Source organism: Anolis carolinensis, unplaced genomic scaffold (genome assembly GCF_035594765.1).
Source record: "Anolis carolinensis isolate JA03-04 unplaced genomic scaffold, rAnoCar3.1.pri scaffold_8, whole genome shotgun sequence".
Taxonomy (NCBI): domain Eukaryota; kingdom Metazoa; phylum Chordata; class Lepidosauria; order Squamata; family Dactyloidae; genus Anolis; species Anolis carolinensis.
In genome coordinates this window covers 20,429,688-20,452,142 of record NW_026943819.1, presented here as the reverse complement: position 1 = coordinate 20,452,142, position 22,455 = coordinate 20,429,688, and the positions used below count along the sequence as shown (strand labels likewise).

The 22,455-nt window shown below is 40.9% G+C and overlaps 2 protein-coding genes and 1 long non-coding RNA gene across 4 annotated transcripts in view; 2 read left to right on the top strand and 1 right to left on the bottom strand.

Moving 5' to 3' along the window:
• Positions 1-8,798, bottom strand: part of LOC134293518 (uncharacterized) — a 54,707-nt gene extending 45,909 nt beyond the window's left edge. Inside the window, exons 1-2 of the long non-coding RNA XR_010000456.1 lie at positions 8,681-8,798; positions 7,528-7,717 (exon numbers count right to left, since the gene is read on the bottom strand). This is a non-coding gene — a long non-coding RNA (uncharacterized LOC134293518). The remainder of the gene's footprint in view (positions 1-7,527; positions 7,718-8,680) is intronic.
• Positions 1-22,455, top strand: part of LOC134293432 (uncharacterized) — a 451,452-nt gene that overhangs the window by 368,726 nt on the left and 60,271 nt on the right. The window lies entirely within an intron of this gene.
• Positions 9,448-22,455, top strand: part of arhgap32 (Rho GTPase activating protein 32) — a 169,347-nt gene continuing 156,339 nt past the window's right edge. Inside the window, exon 1 of one of the 2 annotated variants that reach the window (XM_062960952.1) lies at positions 9,448-9,578. The gene's annotated coding sequence lies outside the window, so the exon portion shown is untranslated. The remainder of the gene's footprint in view (positions 9,579-22,455) is intronic. The other variant, XM_062960953.1, reaches the window with a different exon arrangement.

Genomic DNA, 22,455 nt, shown 5'->3' with positions numbered 1-22,455 from the left:
GATAATGGCACTCCATGCAGTCATGCCGGCTCTTCGGCTTAGAAATGGAGATGAGCACCACACCCAGAGTCGGACATGACTAGACTTAATATTTTCTTTTACCGTTAAATGTTCAAAGATTTCTTTGTTGCTTGCTTTCTGTAGTACTCGGTAACTGGCCCGAGACCAACATTTCTAAAGAAAGACCACTCAATCCAAATTTTAATATTTGTACACCTCTCCTCCCTTGTTTCCCATAAAACTCTACTCATTTAGTGTCACATCTGCTTCCCTCCAACTTGCTGTTTGTAACATTTCCCTTGATAAAACCACTTGGAGAACTTGAAAGCATATTTATTTTGTAGAACTTTTAGTTGACCCAATCAAAGTAATTCTGTCTTTCACCTTCTCTGCCAAATAGTGTTGGGTGCCTCACCAAACTACAAGTCCTTGGATTCCATAGCATTGAGCTATAGCAGCTCAAATGATACCAAAGTTGAACTGTTTCTGCACTGCAGACACAGCCTTTGATCAAGAAAATGTGTGGTCCTTTACTTATCAGATCCCACTAGAAAAACAGCTTCAGATGTCCCCAGATTCTTTGCTCCCTGCCTCATTCCCAGATTCCTTCTCCCTTGTGAGCACTTGGAAATCTAATTTAGATGATAGGGTATGGAAAAAAGTGGACCGGCCAAAGTATCAGGAATGACTTCATTTGACAAAAGTCTCATTCTCTTTCCTCTCTGGGACACTTTACTTAATTTACCCTGGGAGTACTTGGACAAATCACTCCCATGTTGAAAGACCAAAACAAGGGAGTGCTTTATATCACTCTCTGCTTCCAGAAAAACCCACTATTGTGAAGCCAGCGAGGAAAGAAGCTCTCTTCGACAAAGCCAACCCTGTGCAAATTATTTCCATTCTTTGCTGTAAAAGAGCACTGGGAATGCAGGTCTGTTCAGCTAATAGGATTGACAAATTCCTCTCTTTTTTGCCCTTTGTACACAACTCTTGGACATCACCCACCAACGTGAAGCTTTGAAGTGAGCAAAGCGGAATGACCTTTCATTCCGGATTGCAAAGGGTAACAGCCCAGTCGCAATAGCAAAACGTCATAGACTCTGACTGCAAAAATGTCATGCATTTATTTGTATTTATTTTTCATCATCTTCTCTCAGGGTAATTCACAGAGATAAATCTGACTTTATAGGCTTACAGAAACATAGTCCTGCAGACAAAAGATGTGCCTTACAGAAGACAAGAAAAAGAAGGAGACCATTGCCTTGAATCCAGAACATTTGGCTTTAAAATTATGTGCATCAAATTTGGTCCAGATCTATGAAGTCATGTTAGAGCCTTTGCAGAAATACATCTATATATGCCTCCATTTATAAAGAGAAATAGTAACCAAAGCTTGCCAAAGTTACATTTTTGCACTGCAATAGAGCAACGAAGCATCTTTCTCAAGCTTTGACAGTTACTTTTCATGTTGTCCCTATTCAAAGTTTGGGAATTTTGCTTTTTGCACCATGCCATCTAAGTAATACTGGGAGATGTCAAGCTCTGCCTCAATACATTAAGAAAATATATGTGCTAAATTTGTCTCAAAGGGATATGCTCTTAAGTGGACATGTACAGAAGTTGGCTGTTTGCTTTTAAAACTTCATATGTAATATGAATAATATATGTGTGAAGTAAAGGTTAGAAAATAATCCTTTTCAAAAAATGGAGCACCTATGAGGCATGTATATGCTCCAAACAGTGATAAAACAATGATGTATTTCATTATGTATTGAAGTTCCTATTGACCAGATCTGCCATGATGATCTTAGTTAAGAGCTAGGTGAGTTTAGTGCAATTGCCATCTGATCTCTTTACATTTTTTGCATAAATAAGCAGCAAAACTGAACATGAGAAAATGACCTGATACTATAGGAAATATTTCTACTCTTTCCTACAAAGACTTTGTCAATGTGAGATTTGTGTAATGAGAGTGTTTAAATGTAATTTGTGCCATGCTTGTATTGCAGTCAGATTGCGTCATCCAGAGTGTGTGATAGTGTGTAAAGAGTTAATCACTACTGAGCTATGATGACCTTGGTGTGTGGCTGGAACTAGGGAGGATCCAGACACAAGAGTATGTGCATATCTATTGCATCAGTTCAGTCTGTCTTGAGTTCAAGTCGAGTTTGAGATCTGTTGGAGAACAGATCAGTCCTGTGTTTGTTTGTTGTCTGCAAGAGTCTGTTTGTGCTGTTTACTGCTCCATTCAGTAAAGCTTTGTATATTGCTTTTACTGACGTCTCGAAGTGTTGCTTCATTCTGCGCTTCATTGCTTTTCATACTACTACTGCTGCGCTACAATACTCTGACATTGGGTTATGGGCCCAAGCCCAGGCCCATACTGATCCAGATCCTGATGCTGATCCAGGTTTGGAGCTACAATACTCTGACAGACTTTTCATTAGTTAGTCCCAGGAGGAGTCAAGATTTGGAACTTTAAATTATTGGTAAACGCTCATCTGTGCCACCCCAATCTGTTCTCAACAAGATTAAGACACTCTCCTTATAAACAGCGCATTGAGGGCAGAGCAGTGGTCCTAGCTTAAAAACTGTGGCATAGACACTGAGAACTGGGAAGCCCTGGCCCTTGAGCAGTCTAGCTGGAGGTCAGCTGTGACCAGCAGTGCTGTGGAATTTGAAGAGGCACAAATGGAGGGCGAAAGGGAGAAATGTGTCAAGAGGAAGATACGTCAAGCCAAGCCTGAGCGGGACCACCTTCCATCTGGAAACCTATGTCTTCACTGTGGAATAACATGTGGGTCAAAAATGGGGCTCCACAGTCACCTACGTACCCACCGCCAGAACACTACACCTGGAAAACCATCATCCTCAAACAATGAGGGATCGGCTAACTAACCTAGCTGAAATCTCTACAGCAGGGCTATCTGTGTAGTGTGAAACTAGAAAGCAGACTGACCTCCCTTCAAAATGTGGCCATCAAGACATTCAATTTTAAAACAGTTCAGACTGGGGAAAAAAACTTCCAGTATTCAGTTTGTAATAGATAGTCTCCAAGGCTAATGCATACTTTCCTGATTTTCTCATGCTTCCTTGGTAACAATTGTTCACGAATTGAATCTGGCACACCTCTGTTAGAGCAGGGGGGAAATCGATTAACACTCATATTAAAAGTGTGCCCCGCACCCAAATATGGATGACCTATTTATAGAGTCTTCCGCGGGAAAGGAGAAAAGCAAAGGGAATGGGCTTTGCTGGTAGGAACAGAAAACAGCTTGCAGCTCCATATCTGTATGCTATTAACAAGTTTGCATTTTAATTTACTCGGAAGCAAGAGCCACAATTTAAAGAGCCTCTTCTCTTAGTTGTTTTGAATCTCCAAGACCAAAAAGATATTTTTTTTATCTGCTGATAGTTCTGCTGTTCTCTCATTCTTAGTTTTGCATCAGTTGTTCTGTACAATATGTTTCCATATTCTCTTCAAACCTTGTCAGGTCAATAAAATGTAACATCTCAAGCCATTTTGATTTCTTCCAACTCTTCAAAATACTGCTGTAGCTGTGCCTGCATGCCATATTCTTAGGATTAGTGGAGTATAGTATTGTTAAGACACTGATAAGCCTGTGTAGGGACATGCTGGGAGCAATGAATCAGATTCTCCTCCTCTCATCTACTCAAGAAAAAAAAACTTACTAAAATTCCAAGTTTTAGCTAAACATGATCGAGGTGATTTTATTGTAAAGGAGAGGAATCTTTGACAAATTAATAGATAATTGCAACTGTGACACAAAGTATTGAATTGCCAGGTATCAATAGTTCCATAATTCATGAAAGGCACAAGCAGCAAGTTATTGATCGGAGGTTGATGTCACATTGATACACAATGTATCTGTGAAGAAGAGTTCAAGCTGATTTAAAGACATTATAAGATGAGGGGCATGCAACGGTATGGGAAAAAATATGAAGAAAAAAGAAATGGAAAGAAAGAGTTTTCAGAAGTCTGCACCACAAGATTTTAATACTAAAATATACACGCATGGTAAACAAAACAAAACAAAACAAACAAAAACTACACCCCTTCCAAATTGTGGATTTAATAGTCTCTATGAAACTAGATTTTTTTCTGATCTCCTGAAATGTATTTTGAGAAAATTTGCACCTTGCTTCACGTATTTGAATATCTGCAAGGTATTTGGGTGAAACCACATTATATGGCAGTGTTGATGGAGCCTCAGGAAAAAAACAAACTATTTTAGCCTCTCCTAGGCTGTGTTTCTTCCTTATTCATAACTGAATTTGGTGGTTATTTTAGCCCTTTCCTTGAATTTGTTAGCAACAATGTGCACTTGGAGTGTTTACAGTGGACTCTGCAGAAGAAGTTTCAGCTGTACTTCATAAAAAGGGAACTTAGCCTGTTTAGCAAGTCTTGCAAATACTGATTTGTTATCAGTAAATGTTTGGTTTTCTGCCTGTTTTATATATCTAGTCATCTGGGTCGTGTAAAATCATTTCCGGCAGAGGGGGGTCATAAGTGGGAAAAAATTAAGAAGCCCTGATCTGTACCACCCTCTGATGCTGTTTGGCTAGTAAATGCCCCAGTTTTTGTATGTGAATGTTGGAGAGTATGCTAATAATAATAACAATAATAATAATAATAATAATGATCCCCCCTGTAGGTGCCACCTTGCCGTGGTGGGGGGGCTTAACCATTCTGAGGATCACAAACCTGCAAAAGTATTGGAAAATGAGCACGCAAAGATACTGTGGGACTTCCGAATCCAGACTGACAAAGTTCTGGAACACAACACACCAGACATCACAGTTGTGGAAAAGAACAAGGTTTGGATCATTGATGTTGCCATCCCAGGTGACAGTCGCATCGACGAAAAACAACAGGAAAAACTCAGCCGCTATCAGGACCTCAAGATTGAACTGCAAAGACTCTGGCAGAAACCAGTGCAGGTGGTCCCGGTGGTGATGGGCACACTGGGTGCCGTGCCAAAAGATCTCAGCCGGCATTTGGAAACAATAGACATTGACAAAATTACGATCTGTCAACTGCAAAAGGCCACCCTACTGGGATCTGCACGCATCATCCGAAAATACATCACACAGTTCTAAACGCTTGGGAAGTGTTTGACTTGTGATTTTGTGATACGAAATCCAGCATATCTATCTTGTTTGCTGTGTCATAATAAAATAATAATAATAATAATAATAATAATAATGAATTTATTACCCACATCTCCCTGTGGGTTGAAAAGGGATACAACATAATTAAAATGACAGATAAAATACTATAAAAACATATAACAAGACACACAGAGTTAAATAGAAATTAAAATCCACAAATGAAATGCAGATTAAAAATCACAATTGCTAACACATGTCTCCAGATCCTGGCAAGACTAGAGTATCCTTTTTAAATCCATGATAAACAAAATTGTTGAGCTCGAGTTCCTATTTATGAACAGACAGAACGCCCCAACAACTCCATATGAAGATTTTGGCTCAATCTAGTTTAGCACACCTTGTTTACAAATTTACAAATAACAACCTTGAAAAATGTAACTTTTTAATGCTACATTTTAGCTTCAGAAACAGTAACCTGGGAGCCAATGTTTTGAAAACTGCAGGGACTGTCTCAGCCTACTCTGCCCAGATTGACACATCCGTGAATGAAACCTTTCCTTGACTGAGCCAAGTCATGGAGCTAAAGCGCACTGTGACTGCTTGGCTATTTCCGTCTCTCTCTCATCCCAACACTTGTCTTCGGGCCTCCTTCACACCGGCAAATGTCTTATGACGGGTATCTTCAGTCTGTGTGAGTAAATGCTACCAGTCCAGACGGAAAACTAGCATTTTATGTAGAAGGCTTCCTGCTGCTTGTTTCCCACAGAGATTGACCGCCTGATATATTCTGTCTATGCAGGTACATTCAACATATGGCGTAAATAGAACTGGGCTTGCTTGCTTTTCTCCCCTGATTACTCCCTTCCTGGTCTTTTATGCCTTTTGACAAGATGGAACAGAGAAGGGGGCACTTCTGAGATGAACAAAGAACAGGTTTCAAAGAAAACTTGCTATTTACAGACCCAAATACACATGTGTCAAACCTGTGGGCCGAATTCAGACCTCCTTGCCATTCTATGTGGCCCTCCAGATGTTGGACTACCCCTCCATGACTAGAGTAGATGGGAGCTGTGATCCAGTAACATCTGGAAGGCTGCCTCAAAAAGCACAGGAAAAGCCATAATTTGGACAGAACATCGAGCCACATGCTGCAGAAAGAAGGCAACGCTTCTCAGAACTCCACACATCCTACGAAAATATCCTAGGCCCTTGGGAAGAGCCTGGTATTCAGAGACAAATCATAGACATGTGGACCTAATATGCATGTGTGCTGTACCATTATATGCAAATAAATATGTAATAATAATTTGATGTTTATTCATTCAGTCGCTTCTTACTCTTCGTGACTCTTTGTGGCCTCATGGACCAGCCCACACCAGAGCTCCCTGTCGGCCATTACCACTCCCAGCTCCTTCAAGGTCAAGCCAGCCACTTCAGGGATACCACTATCTTGCCCTTGGTTGGCCCCTCTTCCTTTTTCCTTCAGTTTTCCCCAGCATCATTATCTTTATCTTCTCCAAGCTTTCCTGTCTTCTCATTATGTGCCCAAATCTTTGCCTCTAATATCCTTCCCCCCCAGTGAGCAGCCGGGCATTATTTCCCGGAGGATGGACTGGTTGGATCTTCTTGCGGTCCAAGGCACTCTCAGGATTTTCCTCCAACACCATAGTTCAAATATGTCTATCTTCCTTCACTCACCCTTCCTTATAGTCCAGCTCTCACATCCATAGGTTACTATGGGGAATACTGTCAGAGTATTAGCAGCTCAGCAGCATTTGGATGGAATCAGTGGAACGCAGAACGAAGAGACACCCAGAGACTTTGGTAAAACTATATACAAGTTTTACTGAAAGCAGTAATAATCAAGACAAACAGACTTGCAGACAATAGACGAACACAGGACTTGACTCAACTCAGAACTGAACTGATGCAATCAGTAATGCATACACACTTGTGTCTGGACGCTCCCCAGTTCCAGCCACACATCAAGGTCATCACAGCTTCTTAGTAATTAACTCTTTCCAGACTATGTTACACTCTGGATGATGCAATCAGTATGCAATACTGGCAAGACACAAATTTCATTTAAACACTATCAATACATAAATCCCACATTAACAAATACCATTGTTTAACTATGCGGACCTTTGTTGCCAGTGTGATGTCTCTACTCTTTACAATTTTATTAAGATTGGGCATTACTCTCCTCCCAAGAAATAGATGTTTCCTGATTTCCTGACTGCAGTAATCTTTGCTCCTAGAAATACAAAGTCTGTCACTGCCTACACGTATTCTTCCTCTATTTACCAGTTATCTACCAGTCTGGTTGCCATCATCTTGGTTTTCTTGATGTTTAACTGCAAGTTGCAAGTTGCGCCACCCGCAGTTGCTTACCTTGCTTATAGCTCCAGCAACCCAACTTTTGCACTTTCTTCTTTCACTTTGGTGGTAAGGCTCCTCAGCTCCTCCTCGCTTTCAGCCATCAAACTGGTATCATCTGAGTATCTAGGTTTGTTAACATTTCTTCCAGCAATTTTAACTCCAGCCTTGGATTCATCAAGTCCCGCACATCGCATGATATGGCCTAAGGGATAATCAATAAATTTATTGATATTGTAATAATAGTAATAATAATAATATAAAAATAAATCTGCAATAATAATACCAATCTGTAATAGTAAGACTCTACTATTATTGGAGTGGTTTCTGGGCTATACTATTATTAGATTAGGTATTCGTATTACAGTAGAGTCTCACTTATCCAACGTTCTGGATTATCCAATGCATTTTTGTAGTCAATGTTTTCAATACATCGTGATATTTTGGTTCTAAATTCGTAAATACAGTAATTACTACATAGCATTACTGTGTATTGAACTACTTTTTCTGTCAAATTTGTTGTATAACATGATGTTTTGGTGCTTAATTTGTAAAATCATAACCTAATTTGATGTGTAATAGGCATTTCCTTAATCCCTCCTTATTATCCAACATATTCACTTATCCAACATTCTGCCGGACCGTTTATGTTGGATAAGTGAGACTCTACTGTATATAGAGGCAAAAATTATACAGGCTCAACGTAAGGCTCAGGATAAAATATTGGGTGATCAGGAAGACAGTAATCTCATTTAAAAATAAAATCAACAATAGCAGTGATAAGGCTTACAAGAGGTGAAAAAAAGAATGGGCGGGGTCATTGTAAGCTCCGCCCCTCCACGGCATGAAAGGCAGATAAGGGGCGTGGCTTCCAATAGCAGCGATAAGGCTTATACTGTAACAGCTGGAAAAAGAAGAAATGGGCGGGGTCATTGTAAGCTCCGCCCATCAGCGGCATGAAAGGCAGCTAAGGGGCGGGACCTCCAATAGCAGTGATAAGGTAAAGGTTTCCCCTGACGTTAAGTCCAGTCATGTCTGACTCTGGGGTGTGGTGCTTATCTCCATTTCTAAGCCGAAGAGCCGGCGTTGTCCGTAGACACCTCCAAGGTCATGTGGCCATTGGCATGACTGCATGGAACGCCGTAAGGGTACCTATTGATCTACTCACATTGGCATGCTTTTGAACTGCTAGGTTGGCAGGAGCTGGAGCTAACAGCGGCCGCTCACGGGATTTGAACCTGGGACCTTTCGGTCTGCAAGTTCAGCAGCTCAGCGCGTTAGCGCACTTCGCTGAGGTAAAAAAGAAGAAAGGGGCGGGGTGATTTCAAGCTCCGCCCCTCCGCGGCATGAAAGGCAGCTAAGGGGCGGGGCCTCCAACAGCAGTGATAAGGCTTACAAGAGGTAAAGAAGAAGAAAGGGGCGGGGTGATTTCAAGCTCCGCCCCCCCGCGGTATGAAAGGCAGCTAAGGGGCGGGACCTCCAATAGCAGTGATAATGCTTACAAGAGGTAAAAAGAAGAAGAAAGGGGCGGGGTGATTGCAAGCTCCGCCTCTCCGCGGCATGAAAGGCAGCCCGGTTAGGCGGTTCCTCCTCCTGGGAGTGGGCGGAGCCTGCCGTGGTCCCGCCCCCTTGTGCTGCCTCGTTGCGGCGCCTCAGTCAGTCTCGCCCCTTTTCTCTCCCTTTTGAGAAGCGGAATCGACGAGGAAAGGAAGAAGAAAGGCTGGGGAAAAAAGCGCCCTCCCGCTTCATCCTTTGTTGCTTTTTTTTGGGTTTCCCGGCGTGTTGTCCGTTGTTCCGCGCGCCCTCCCGCCTCTTTTTTCCCTCCCGCGCCTCCTTTGTGTGCAAGCGAGGCCTTTCCCCCTTTTCGTCGCGGAGGGAGACGAGGAGGAGGATGGGGCCAGCCGGGGGTCGCCGCCGCTGCTGCTGTTGGGTGGAAGAAGCCTCCGCGCTGAGGAGCCGCCGCTGGAGGAGCAGCTGCAGCAGCAGCCCTTGAAGCGGAGGAGGAGAAGGAGAAAGAAGGGCGACGGCCACCCCGCTTCCGCCGCAGAGACCCTCCGCCGCCTCAGGTAAGAAGGAGAGGAGGGTGGGCCCAGCATCTTACTGCATAGTGCTGTGAGTTTCCCAGAAGCATTCTCTCCTGACGTTTCGCCTGCATCCGTGGCAGGCATCCTCAGAGCTTGTGAGGTCTGTTGGAAACTAGCCAAGTGGGGTTCATATATATCTATATCTATATCTGTGGAACAATGTCCAGGGTGTGAGAAAGAACTCTTGCCTGTTGGAGGCAGGTATGAATATTGCATTTGGTCACCTTCATTAGCATTGAAAAGCCTTGCAGCTGCAAGGCCTGGCTGCATTCTGTCTGGGAGAATCCATTGTTGGGAGGTGTTAGCTGGCCCCGGTTGTTTCCTGTCTGGAATTCCTCTGTTGTTCTTTATTTACTGTTCTGATTTTAGAGATTTTTTAAAATACAGTAGAGTCTCGCTTATCCAAGCCTCTGGATAATCCAAGCCATTTTTGCAGTCAATGTTTTCAATATATTTTGGTGCTAAATTCGTAAATACAGTAATTACTACATAACACTACTGTGTTATGTAGTAATCTACATAACTACATAAAGTAAACTACTTTTTCTGTCAAATTTGTTGTATAACATGAAGCTTTGGTGCTTAATTTGTAAAATCGTAACCTAATTTGATGTTTAATAGGCTTTTCCTTAATCTCTCCTCATTATCCAAGATATTCGCTTATCCAAGCTTCTGCCGGCCCGTTTAGCTTGGATAAGTGAGACTGTACTGTAGTGGTAGCCAGATTTTGATCATTTCCATGGTTTCCTCCTTTCTGTTCAAATTGTCCCCATTCTTGTGGATTTCAGTGGCTTCTCAGTGTAGTCTGACATGGTGGTTGTGAGAGTGGTCCAGCATTTCTGTGTTCTCCAATAATATTCTGCGTCCAGGTTGGTTCATCAAGTGCTCTGCTGTGGCTGATTTCTCTGGTTGAGTGAGTCTGCAGTGCCTTTTATATTCCTTGATTCGTGTCTGGGCAATGCTGCTGCATTTGGTGGTCCCTATGTAGACTAACTGCCAACCTAGCAGTCCGAAAATATGCCAATATGAGTAGATCAATAGGTACCGCTCTGGCGGGAAGGTAACGACGCTCCATGCAGTCATGCTGGCCACATGACCTTGGAGGTGTCTACGGACAACCCCGGCTCTTCGGCTTAGAAATGGAGATGAGCACCAACCCCCAAAGTCAGACATGACTGGACTTAATGTCAGGGGAAACCTTTACCTTTTATGTAGACTTATCCACAGCTGCATGGTATATAGTAGACTCTTGCAGAGGTTAGTAGTGGTTCTCAACCTGTGGGCAACTCCCAGAAACTGACTGGGATTTCTGGGAGTTGTAGGCCAAAACACCTGGGGACCCACAGGTTGAGAACACTGGGTTAGAGGATCCCTTTTGTCCTTTGCTGAACCAACTGGTGGAGAAACACAACCTACAGACTATCTACAGACCCATCAAGAAAATTCAAGAAATGCTACGTTCAGCAAAGGACAAGAGGGATCCTCTCACCTCTGCAGGACTCTACCGTATACTATGCAGCTGTGGACAAGTCTACATAGGGACCACCAAACGCAGCATTGCCCAAACACGAATCAAAGAACATGAAAGGCACTGCAGACTGACTCAACCAGAGAAATCAGCCAGAGCAGCACTTAATGAATCAACCTGGACCCAGCATATTATTGAAGAACACAGAAATCCTGGACCACTCTTACAATCAGCACAAGGATGTGGATAATTTCAACAGAAAGGAGGAAACCATGAAAATGAATAAAATCTGGCTTACTAGTATTAAAAAAACCCTCTAAAATCAGTACAGTAAACAGGGGGATTCCAAGCAGGAAGCAATCAGGGCCAGCTAACATCTCCCAACAAAGGATTCCTCCACGCAGGAATCAGCTAGGCCTTGAAACTGCAAGGCTTTTCAGTGCTAATCAAGGTGATTAATTGCACCTTTCACACTTGCCTCCAACAAACAAGAGTTCTATCTCCCACCCTGTACATTCCACAGATGCCTCTCTGAGGATGTCTGCCATAGATGCAAGTAAAACATCAGGAAAGAACGATTCTGGAACATGGGCATATAGCCCGGAAAACTCACAGCAGTCCAACTTCCTGATTGATGGAGGAATCTGTTTCTGGAGGATTTTTAGTAGAGGCAGGATGGGCCTCTGTAGGGAGGGCTTTGATTGTGTTTTCCTGCCTCGCAGAAGGGAGTTGTCTTGGCTGGCCCTTAGGGTCCCTTCCATTATGATGAGTGGTCCAGAGTTTGGCGAGTATTTGCAGAAGCAAAGACACTTTTCTGCTGCAGGGTCCCTATCCAGCCCCTGCTAAGAAATCTCTAACTGTGACCTTAGTGGTAATAGTTTTTTGCAGCATCGATAGAAGGTTTCAATAGCACTTCAGTGACATTTGCAGTTAAGGATGCAAAAGCTGATTTGTCAGAAATGGAGCGATGGAATCCAAAAGACAGCCTATTTAGAAGCAAACCCAGAATTGTATCGTGGAAGACTTTCACGTCCAGGATCACTGGAGCGTTGTGTGCTTGTATGTGTGTGCTTGTACAGTTGTGTGACTGTATGGCAAACGTTCTAGCAGCATTTTCTCCAGACGTTCCGCCTGCATCTAAAATTCCATCTATATTTACTCCACTTGCTTTACTGCTTCTAGAGATGCCATCCACAGATGCCTCCTACCTGGCATAATGGTGGCCTGGATGGGCCTTGGGTCTCCCAATGCTCTTGGTCAACAAGACTGCAAAGTGTTGGGTCTGCGTGCTTTTTTCTGTCTTCCCTGTAGATTTTCCCATTACAGGATTTGGGGACATTTACATGAGATATGTCACAATACACCTGTGCACTGTTTCTTGGAAGTCTTGGGTTATATTTCTCAATCAATGTGGCTTTCAAGGTAGCCCTGGCTGTGGGATTTTTTGTGAACTGATATCCTGGTTTTGTGAACGGATGACCAGTGTTTCTCTCTGTGTCTCCCCCAATCGGTTTCCATGACCAAGCAAAGACAAGGGTTTAAATTTCCACTCAGCCATGGACACCCATTGTGTGGGTATGCAAAGTATTGTACACTCTGCGTCAGAGGAAGGCGAAGGCAAAACCATGTCTGAGCAAATTTTACCAAGGCAACCATGGGATAAGGTTTGTGTTTGTGTTGCTGTATGTTGGGAATGACCTGAAGACATGCAATCACAAATTGGGCATGAGGTTTTTAGTGAATCTTATTGGATGTTGGAGAAATATATATTTACACCTGTGAGCAGAGGCCTAAATAAAATAAAATGTCTTCGTGTTGTTATTCATGTATAGCAGTGGTTCTCAACCTGTGGGTCCCCAGATGTTTTTGGCCTTCAACTCCCAGTAATCCTAACAGCTGGTAAACTGGCTGGGATTACTGGGAGTTGTAGGCCCAAAACATCTGGGGACCCCAGGTTGAGAACCACTGCTGTATAGTGACCCTAACAAAGGGTTTTCTTAGCAAAATTGCCCAGAGAAGGCTTACCATTGCCTTCCTCTGAGGATGAAAGAGTGTGACCTGCCCAAGGTGGGTTTCTGTGGCTTGGATGGATCTGATCTCTGGTGCCCCAGAGTCCTGGTTAAGTGTTCACACCACTGCAACATCCTTGATGTGTTCCGGATAAAATTGCTAGTCCCAGATACATGGATTCATTAGATCAGTGTGGCCTATATAAGCACTGACTTAGATTTTAGAACTTGATTCTTTGTCTCTTCGTAAATTGAGGCTAATTGTTGAATTTAGGCCAGAGATCCAGCTCCAGGCTACTCAAAACATTGTTTTTCTTAACAGTTTTATGGAACACAATTGGGTTAAGTCCTAAGCAGGTTTCATTGGATTCCTTCATATGCAAAAGCCTTATTCCAAGTAAAAGTACACACCAGGTTTTGCAGCCTTCGATTATCTTGCAAGCGAGTGCCATTAATGTCTATGGGGATTTCTTTTATATGACTGCAGTTCAGGATTTAACTGCATTTGATGGACACAGAAATCTATCTTGTGGGGATGATGCAAATCTTGCATCAGCAGAGTTACCTTTGAAGTCCCTTTGAAATATGTAATTCGATGGCTAGCGTGCCCATCCCAAGACATGTCAAAACAGCCCATTTGCTCACGCACACATATATATGGATTGAATTCTACCTCTCCCACTGCTATGTTTGTGTGTCACAGTACACTCTTTCATGGGTTTTACTGTGGATCAAAGTGACTTCTTACACTTTGGAGATCTAGTCAGCTTATCAGTCTGTTCCACAGCTCAAGTGTGACGGGGGATGATGAATATGTCCCTTGTCGTCTGGAGGTGTAAATGTGGGCGGATTCTTGTTTAACTGGATTCCTGTGAAGCCTTGGGGCAAGAAGAGTGCAGAAAGTGTGTTCTGAATATAGATTTGTGAACGCCTGTGGCTTTGTGAGGATCTCTCCCTGTCTCTGGATTGTGAAAACGGTGTCTTATTAGGGTTTGGTTCAGATCAGGATGAACACTTGTGTTGGTTCCTAGAGAGTTATCAGGCTCTAAAATAAAGGATGTTGCTTTCAATTAAAAGGATATCAACCCCACAACCTGCTGCGATGACTCTAGGAAGTATTTCAGTGCTGTGGGAGGAAGTTGTTCTGTGCAATGCAGGAAAGGGCTAATGATCTGGGGAAGAAAGGGGAGTGTGCAACTGCGGCCATAAAGTCTGCTCATTACCATCCTGGAAGGGCTTCATAAATTGGAGGCTGCAGAGAGAGAGCAGGTCTGTAAAGCACATGCCCTTTCCCTGCTTTGCAGCTCATTGTGTTCTCATTATGTGCCTAGAATGAAATGCCCTGAACCGGTTCTGGCTTGGAAGCTATTCTTCCCTTCCTGGTCTTTGTTCTTTCTGAAGCTGGAAGGAAAAAGACCCTGAGGACCTCATATGATCTTCATCAGTATGTTTTGTTAATGAATCTCCACAGTGGTTGCTTTTTTGTTTCTTCATGTATTTAGCCACACACCTTTGTTTATCTTAGCTTTCTTCTTATTGCAAAACAAATGTCAACAGTTCAACCTTGTTTCCTCTTTATTTTTCTCATTGCTGAGAGAAGGTTAAAGGTGCATTGAACCTCAGTGAGTGTTTTGAAGCATTTTATTGCATTTTCTGTGTCTCTGACTCCACAGGAATATACCTGATGATGATGATGATGATAGGTTGTGATATGACTATAATCTATGGATATTTTTTAAAGAGAAGGAACAACAGAGTTCAAATCAGTTGGTACAGTTTGAACTGGTAGTACATTTCTGTAGTTTTGCCAGCAGTTAAATGTGCTCATTTTCTGCATAAATATTTTTTTCCTCTTAAAGATGGACGATGTTAAACTGGGATTCCGTTTTCTATTTCTACTTGGATTGGATTGGACAGTCACAATTTGCTTATTGGGAACACAGGTAATGACCCCCCTCCAAAAAAAAAATCCAATTTTTTGTTTGTTCCCCATTCCACCATAGGGTACAGGCATATCTTGCTTATATGGCAGACTATTGTTCTAGATCTCCACCACATCTTGCTTTTTTCACTTTCCAGTGTGCATAACAGCTGCACAGCATATTTACTTGATGTTTTATTAAGGATGTAGTAGTACTAGTCCTAAAAATGGCAAAAGTAGAAATAATAAATAAAAGATTAGCTGGAACATGACACTGAGTCACGAAGTGCACAAATGCTGTGAACAGAGTGCAGATAACAAAATGGCACCTTTACTGTATAATTGAAAAAGCACATTATTAGTGAAGCACTCCAAAGCAAAGTGCCTTAAAACAAGGTATGTTCCTACAGAGAAAGTGATGCTGTTAATGCTATCTGTTGTGAGGGACTGCCAAACATTTCGCCCCATATGCCAGGACCTTGCACTATATTTATGTCCATTGTCTACAAATGTTTTTTTTCCTTTCATGGAAGCTCTTTAGTTACTAACAACCATCAATGAACCACCCACATGCATACATAACACACACACACACACACACATATACATATGAGTTAGTAAGTAAGTTAGGGTATGTTAGGGTAAATTAGTCTTCCAGTGGGCATTTGTAAACACACATAAGTGGGTTTTACACGTACAAGCAAATAATATGATAGTTAGTTGGAGTTATAGGCTTTTTGTATTTTATATATTTTTTATTTTATCTTCTGTCTGTTCCCTACAACACTTCCATGAGAATCCACTGGGAAAAGGATACAGAGCTATTCATTTCAAAATATAATTTTGGGAAGTCTAGTGATGGTTTATAGAACCTGTTCCATGATATGCTCCATAGCAGACTTGTAGTAAAGATAGATGGGGAGCAGGAAAGAAGTTACTCCAAGTTGCTCATGTATGAATGGCTATTAAGAATTAAAACTCTATGAACTCTTCTCAGACTTGAGATAGCTGAAGGGCCAAGAAAGCAAAGTGCCAAGTCTCTGGTTCAGGTTTCAGTCCTATGTCTTTAATATGGTGATTATACTTCTGCATCTTGTGAAATGTGAAAACATTACATTAATGTCAGTTACCAGTTCAGGCATTTAACCAACTGTTTGGTATTAAAAGTTATGGTTTGTTCACAGATTATTATTTGTGGGAATGTTCCCCAATCATTAAAGTTCAGGAATGTGGAGCCTTCCTTGTTTGACATGCTTCAGTTTAGGCCCCATCTACACTGCCATATAAAAATCCAGATTATCTGCTTTGAGCTGGATTATATGGCAGTGTAGACCCACATAATCCAGTTTAAAGCAGATAATGTGGATTATCTGATTTGATAATCTGGATTATATGGCAATGTAGATCCAGCCTCTGTAGTCAACCAATATATAGCTCCAAGGGACTATTCAAATAATTATATTTTCTTTTGGATGTGTATTCTGTTTAGTGCCTTGAAGCTAATCTGATAATATTTTCTATTTAAAAAGTTTAATATCTTATAGGTTTCATCATCAATATTGGAAATAGGTGGCATTTGTGTGAATCTTTTTGTTTGTGTTATTTTACCCAAAATAATAATTAGCTTTTTTTATAATTAGAAATTATTAAATTGTTGTTGTAAGAGCCGCAACTCCCATGTTTAAACAATGAAATGTAGTGCATAAAAATGGGAGTAAATCACATGGAAGGGAAATAGGAAAGTTCTTTGTTGCAAGAGAACTACCTCCCTGGGTTCCTTCTCTCACTTATGTGCACAAAGAATATAAGAGATTTGCTTATAGTGACTTGGGAAACATAAATGAGATTCGGGGAGTTTTCTAGCTAAATGATGCATATGCAAGCCTGGGATGCAGAACTCAGTTCTTGTAATGGCTGCAACTTTATTCCATTGAGAAAAGGGGAACAAAAGGTTGTTTGTTAAGGACCATACAACTGGATACAAAGACTCCAATGACCTTTGAGTCTGAGAGGGCTGTGCATCTGAAGGATGAATTGTCTAAAGAACTGGAATAATTGCCAGGAGACAGGAGATCTACTTTTCAGTCCCTTTGCATATTCCTGTTTCCATGTCCCTATTAAAATATGTTAATGACAGAAACCTCTTCCGCAGACAGAATGAATGTCCTTTTAATCAACAATATTCTAATTAACCACCCTCCCCTCCAAGAAAAGTACACAATGTTTTCAAGAAAAAGGTTGCTTTGAGTTGCTGAAGGAGTTGTTATGAAGTAGGGAAAGGTTTTTCTTCTTGAGAAGTTTGTTTCAGATTTTTTTTCTAAGACAAACCACTGCCAAAGTGGAAATTAGCAGGCATTCTATGCATGCAAAGTGCATTTAAGGTCAAAGCAGGGTTGATATTCTCCCAGCAATCTGTCAATGTGGAGTGAGACAGCCTTTGGGACTGTTTGAAGGACCATTTTTCTCACTTGAAGGTGGTGTCTTATTGTCTTATTGTCTTTTGAGGTGAGGTCCAGTGGGCAGAAAAAAGGGCAGGGCCATCTCTGTTGTGGGATTCTCCTAGGAAGCTTGCTATGCTTCCTCTGCTGAAATTCAACTAAAGCAATATAACAAGCCCCAGAAAAAGACAAACTAGATGCTTATTCCCTCAAAGCTTCTCCAAATGGCCACTTGAAAGAGACAGTAGATGAGGACAGCTGGTTCTATGTTGAAAGTATGTGGGGACAACCTTCTCCATGAATACTCCTTGTGATGTTGTGTCTTCAAGTTAGCTTCTTTCCCATTGTTTTTATTTAGGTTAGTGAAGTTTGAGACTTGGGCTCCATGTATATTGCAGTTCTATGCCAACTGAATAATGGGATGAAAACATTTAAGTACAAAGGTCTCCTTTTGTTTGCTGACACAGTGTTTTTTCATTCACAATTTCCTGCTAATAACAGTTTGTAACATCATTCAGTTAGGTGTGCACTATATGATTCCAGGGAACAAGGCCAAACCAAATGCAGTCCTGGGCAGGCTTAAAACAGGCTCTTCACCAGTAGCTTGTGGTGGTCCAAACTGAATAACAACATTGCAGTAGAAAATTGGTACATACATACATATAAAGCAGTGGTTCTCAGTCTGCGGTCCCCAGATGTTTTTGGCCTTCATCTCTCAGAAATCCTAACACCTGGTAAACCGTCTGGGATTTCTGGGAGTTGTAGGCCAAAAACATCTGGGGACCCCAGGTTGAGAACCACTGATATAAAGGATGGCTCTAATTTGCTATTATAGATTTCTAAAGGTTGCGGGCAGTTTTTATGTGACTATTAGTGATGCATTTCCTTCACTTTCTGCTACAATAGAGGATGACAAGCAGCTTTAAGAAGTCCCCTTGTCACTTCTAGAAAACATTGTAGTTATCAGGGAAACTTTGATGTAATGATGCAACTGAGTTTGTAAAAATTACCTTGATAAATCTGAGCAAAGATTAAAATCTGATGGAGTGAAAAAAAAGGAATTAGTTACAGGATGAGCCAGTGTGAAGTATTGGTTTGAGTGTTGCACCTGGACTACAAGGGAATTCACAACAAAAAGAAATAAGTCACATCTGAATAAATCTTGCCACAAAATCGCTGGGATAGTGTTGCCTTTAGTCAGAACTGACTCAAATACTCAGAATAACAAGTATTGGATGCGAGTGGAATATAGGGCACACATCTTCTCTAAGTGGCTCCATGTTGTCTTTTCAGAATTCAACCACACACTTTGATGCTAAGCTTTCAGACCATTCAGTATCTTCAATGCTGAAGAAAGCAATGACAATTTGTGTAAATCCAGTAAAAACGTTAAGGTCAATCTGATACCAGTAAATGTGAATGGCACTGCACTAAGCACAACAGAGTTTTGGCAGAGGAAATAAAGAAAATCACCTTCATGATAGTGTATTAGAGGGATATGTAAGTACAAAAAGCAAGTCAGATGAATTGTGTATCCTTTCCCCCCCTTTTAGCTTCAAATCATCACATTGCATTGAGCCAAGAAATGGAAAATCAAGGATATTGTATAGAGTTCATGTGTCACTGCTCAGATATGTCAGTTTTAAAGATATCTTTGAATTAGCTTCCTTCGCATCAGTGCATGCCTTGATTTTGGTTTCTATTTGGGACTGCATTAAAGCAGATATTTTACCAACGGCAGGTAGAGCTTAAGTATCTGAAAAATCCATCTGAAGATTTGTAGTAAACGTACCATAAGAATGAGAAAAACTCTCCTAAAGGGTGATAATCTAAACTATGGACAGGGAAGAAACACTGAAATAGTTTAGTGTTGTGTCTTTAGTTGTACAGTGTGCGCTTGGTGTCCACTAGGATTTGGTTCGAGGGCCCTCTGCGAATAACAAAATTTGTGGTTGCTCAATTCCCTTATAGAAAATGGCAAAATTTTTCCTTTTTCCTTTAAGCCGTGGATGGTTGGATCTGTGGATACAGATGGCTGACTTTAAATCTTAATTAATTTTAAAAAATAATCCAGTCTTCTTTGATGTATGTAAAGCAGGCAAATCCCTTCAAAATTACTTGAAAATTAATTGCTGCTTTCAATCACCCAAAAGGTTACTTTGAAGCAAAACGAATAGGAAATATGACGAAAGGAGAAAACCTTTCATGAATGCCATGTCCACTTGCTCCCCAAATAATTGGTACATAAACATTTCAAAAGAGGAGAATGCAGAATTAAAAACTGTAAAGATTTTCAAGAGAAACCCTCCTTGTTCATCCAGAAAACATTTAACTGGTGATCTACGTGTCTTTGATACTGTATTATTGTAAGGGAAATAATTTTCTGAAAACTTTGGTCAATCTGGAAGCCACAACATATTCCCAGCTGCTATTAGTCACCAGACAGGATGGAGTTCATGATTGTAGTCATCTTCTTGCCTAGTGATAAAACTATGCCCTGAAAACATGGGATCCTGTCTAATCTTGGAAGCTTCAACCAAGTCAGAGCTGGTAGTAATTGGAAGGTAAATCACTAGGAAATACTACTGTAGGGTATATTTAGAAGGAGGCGATGGCAAACCACCTCAGGCAACTTGAAAGCATTATATTGGTATTCATAAATTCTTTTAACCTGTAATAAGTAGTTGTCTGCACTGCACTGTGTGCTTTGCCTTGTGGCTGAGGTTGTATAGAATTATGGGCTAAAAAATGATTCCTCCATTGTTTATTCATAGGCTATTTGTCACATCCATTTCTAGCTATGGAAGACTTATATTAGTGGGCTGTAAATTGCTCTGAAGATGTATATTTCTAGGCTTTGGAATGCAGACAGATTTGTGGTACTTTTGCCTACTTAACCTCCCTGCTGTTACAGTTTTTGGTCAATTAAATATTACTTGTGGGTTTTCTGAATTCTTAGCCAAGAACCTGTCAGTTAGATATAGAATTTCAAGCACAAAGCTAAATTCAGGTTGAGAATATGTGCATGTCTGAGAGTTATATGGGTTATTAAAGGATAATCCAGCGACAAGGTTTCCTTTTCCTATTCAGTTTCTTAAGGTGTGTCTACACTTTAGAGTTAATGCAACTTGACACTGCTTTAACTGCCATTGCACAATGGTGTGGAAGCATGGAAGTTATAATTTTACAAGGCCTTTCCCCTTCTAAGCCGAAGAGTGCTGGATGCCTCACCAGACTTTACATTCCAGAATTCCATAGCATTGAGCCGTGGTAATTTAAATGGTGTCAAATTGCATTAATTCTGCAGTATAGATGCACCCTGAAAGTCTGGTAAAAGACATGGGCTGCATCTTTACTTTGCTTTTAACACCCTGTCCTTGATAAGGACATTTGTCCCTTCCAGAGTTGAGATCCTGAATTCTGTGAATTGATATGAGATTCAAAGAAGTGTTTTTATGCCCTTGTTTCCTTCTCTAGCAATGCTTCTGTCACTTAATGGCCTTTTATTCCCATAGTTATTTGTAAGTAGGCCCCAGGACAATCTTTTCTTCGCTTTTCATTGAACCCATTCCTATCTTCCAGAATGTGGGCTCGTAATAACTAACGAATTGCAGACATGTTGGCGTAGTGTGTTTTGCATTATTTTCTTTAGCTTTCGTCTTCTTTCTTTTGTAAACTCAAACCATGTGAACGGATGTAAATACTACGCATGTTTAAAATTGCAAGCTCTGTAAGTAGTTTGTTCATTAGCTTTGAAATGTAGATTGAGATCTGAGATGTTCTGATTTTTTTGGCCGTATCATGTATGTGTATTTCAGAAGGGGTCACCCCTTGAGCGTGAGAAAAAGCAGTTTATTGAATTGCAAAAGAGTGGACTTGTCTCTTTGAGCACAGCTGGACATGAGTTTTCAGGCTGTTGTCAGCTGCCCCTATGTGTTTCGCAAGTACCAGCGGGACCTGATGGTCATGTCTGAGGCAGAACAGCAAATATTCTGACATTGCTTAGCACCTTTGAAGATTTTCTGCTTGGAAAATAATTTGTTCTTACCTTTAGTACAAAAGGTAGAGTTGGAAAAAACTCACGGGGCTGGGAAGCTCCAGGACTATCTTATTCTGTCAGGAATTTCTATCTAAATACACATCTGAAGCCTGCTATTTTGGAGCAGGAAACACTCAAGATTGTGGTTTGACCATAATTGTTTTGGATAATTTTGAATTGATATATGGATGCTCGAAATGATTAAACATTCTTTGAAACTCTTCATCTCTCATCTAAATCTGGAAGATGTGGGAGATCACTCTGAGATGCAGATTAGGTTGGATTTCTATGGCTGGTCTATCACCATTTGGTGAACTAAGGCCCCACTGCATATAATCCAGTTTCTGGATCCAAATTATCTGTTTTGAACTGGATTATGTGGCAGTGTAGATCCAGCCTCAGTGGCATGTATTAGATTTCATTTGAGGTTCTTTTATGTCCAACATTCTGTCTGCATTTAATTATCACCTTGCTACGAATTTAAAGAGGGACTGGCTTTTTCAAAAACCCAAAGCTGTAATGATACATTTTTGGGTTGTGTTTTTATTTTAATGTATTCTTTTCTCTTTGGTAAACAGTGCAACTGTGCCATTTGCTTTCATTGGTGAAGAGAATGGAAACAAAAATAGCAATATTTGTAGGTTATTTGTAGAATGTTACCCCCCATTTCTTTTGAAATAGTGTATTACATAAGATTTGCTTTTGCAAGTAATTACAATATTATTTTGAAAAAGTGATGAGATTGGTTGTAATGGTGTCCAGCTTTTCATTTGTGTACCAAGAATTGCAAACTCATGCTTCAAAATGTCAAATTTCTGTGGAATTCTTGCCAATTTTGCATGTAATAATAATATATTAACAACATACTATTAATGGACAACAAGATTCTGTTTTCTGACTGAAGTACTTACAGAAGTTCTTTTCCTTCTGCTTGCTGTGTATATATCGATATGGAAAAAAAACAGTGTTAAGAAGCCCTGCTCT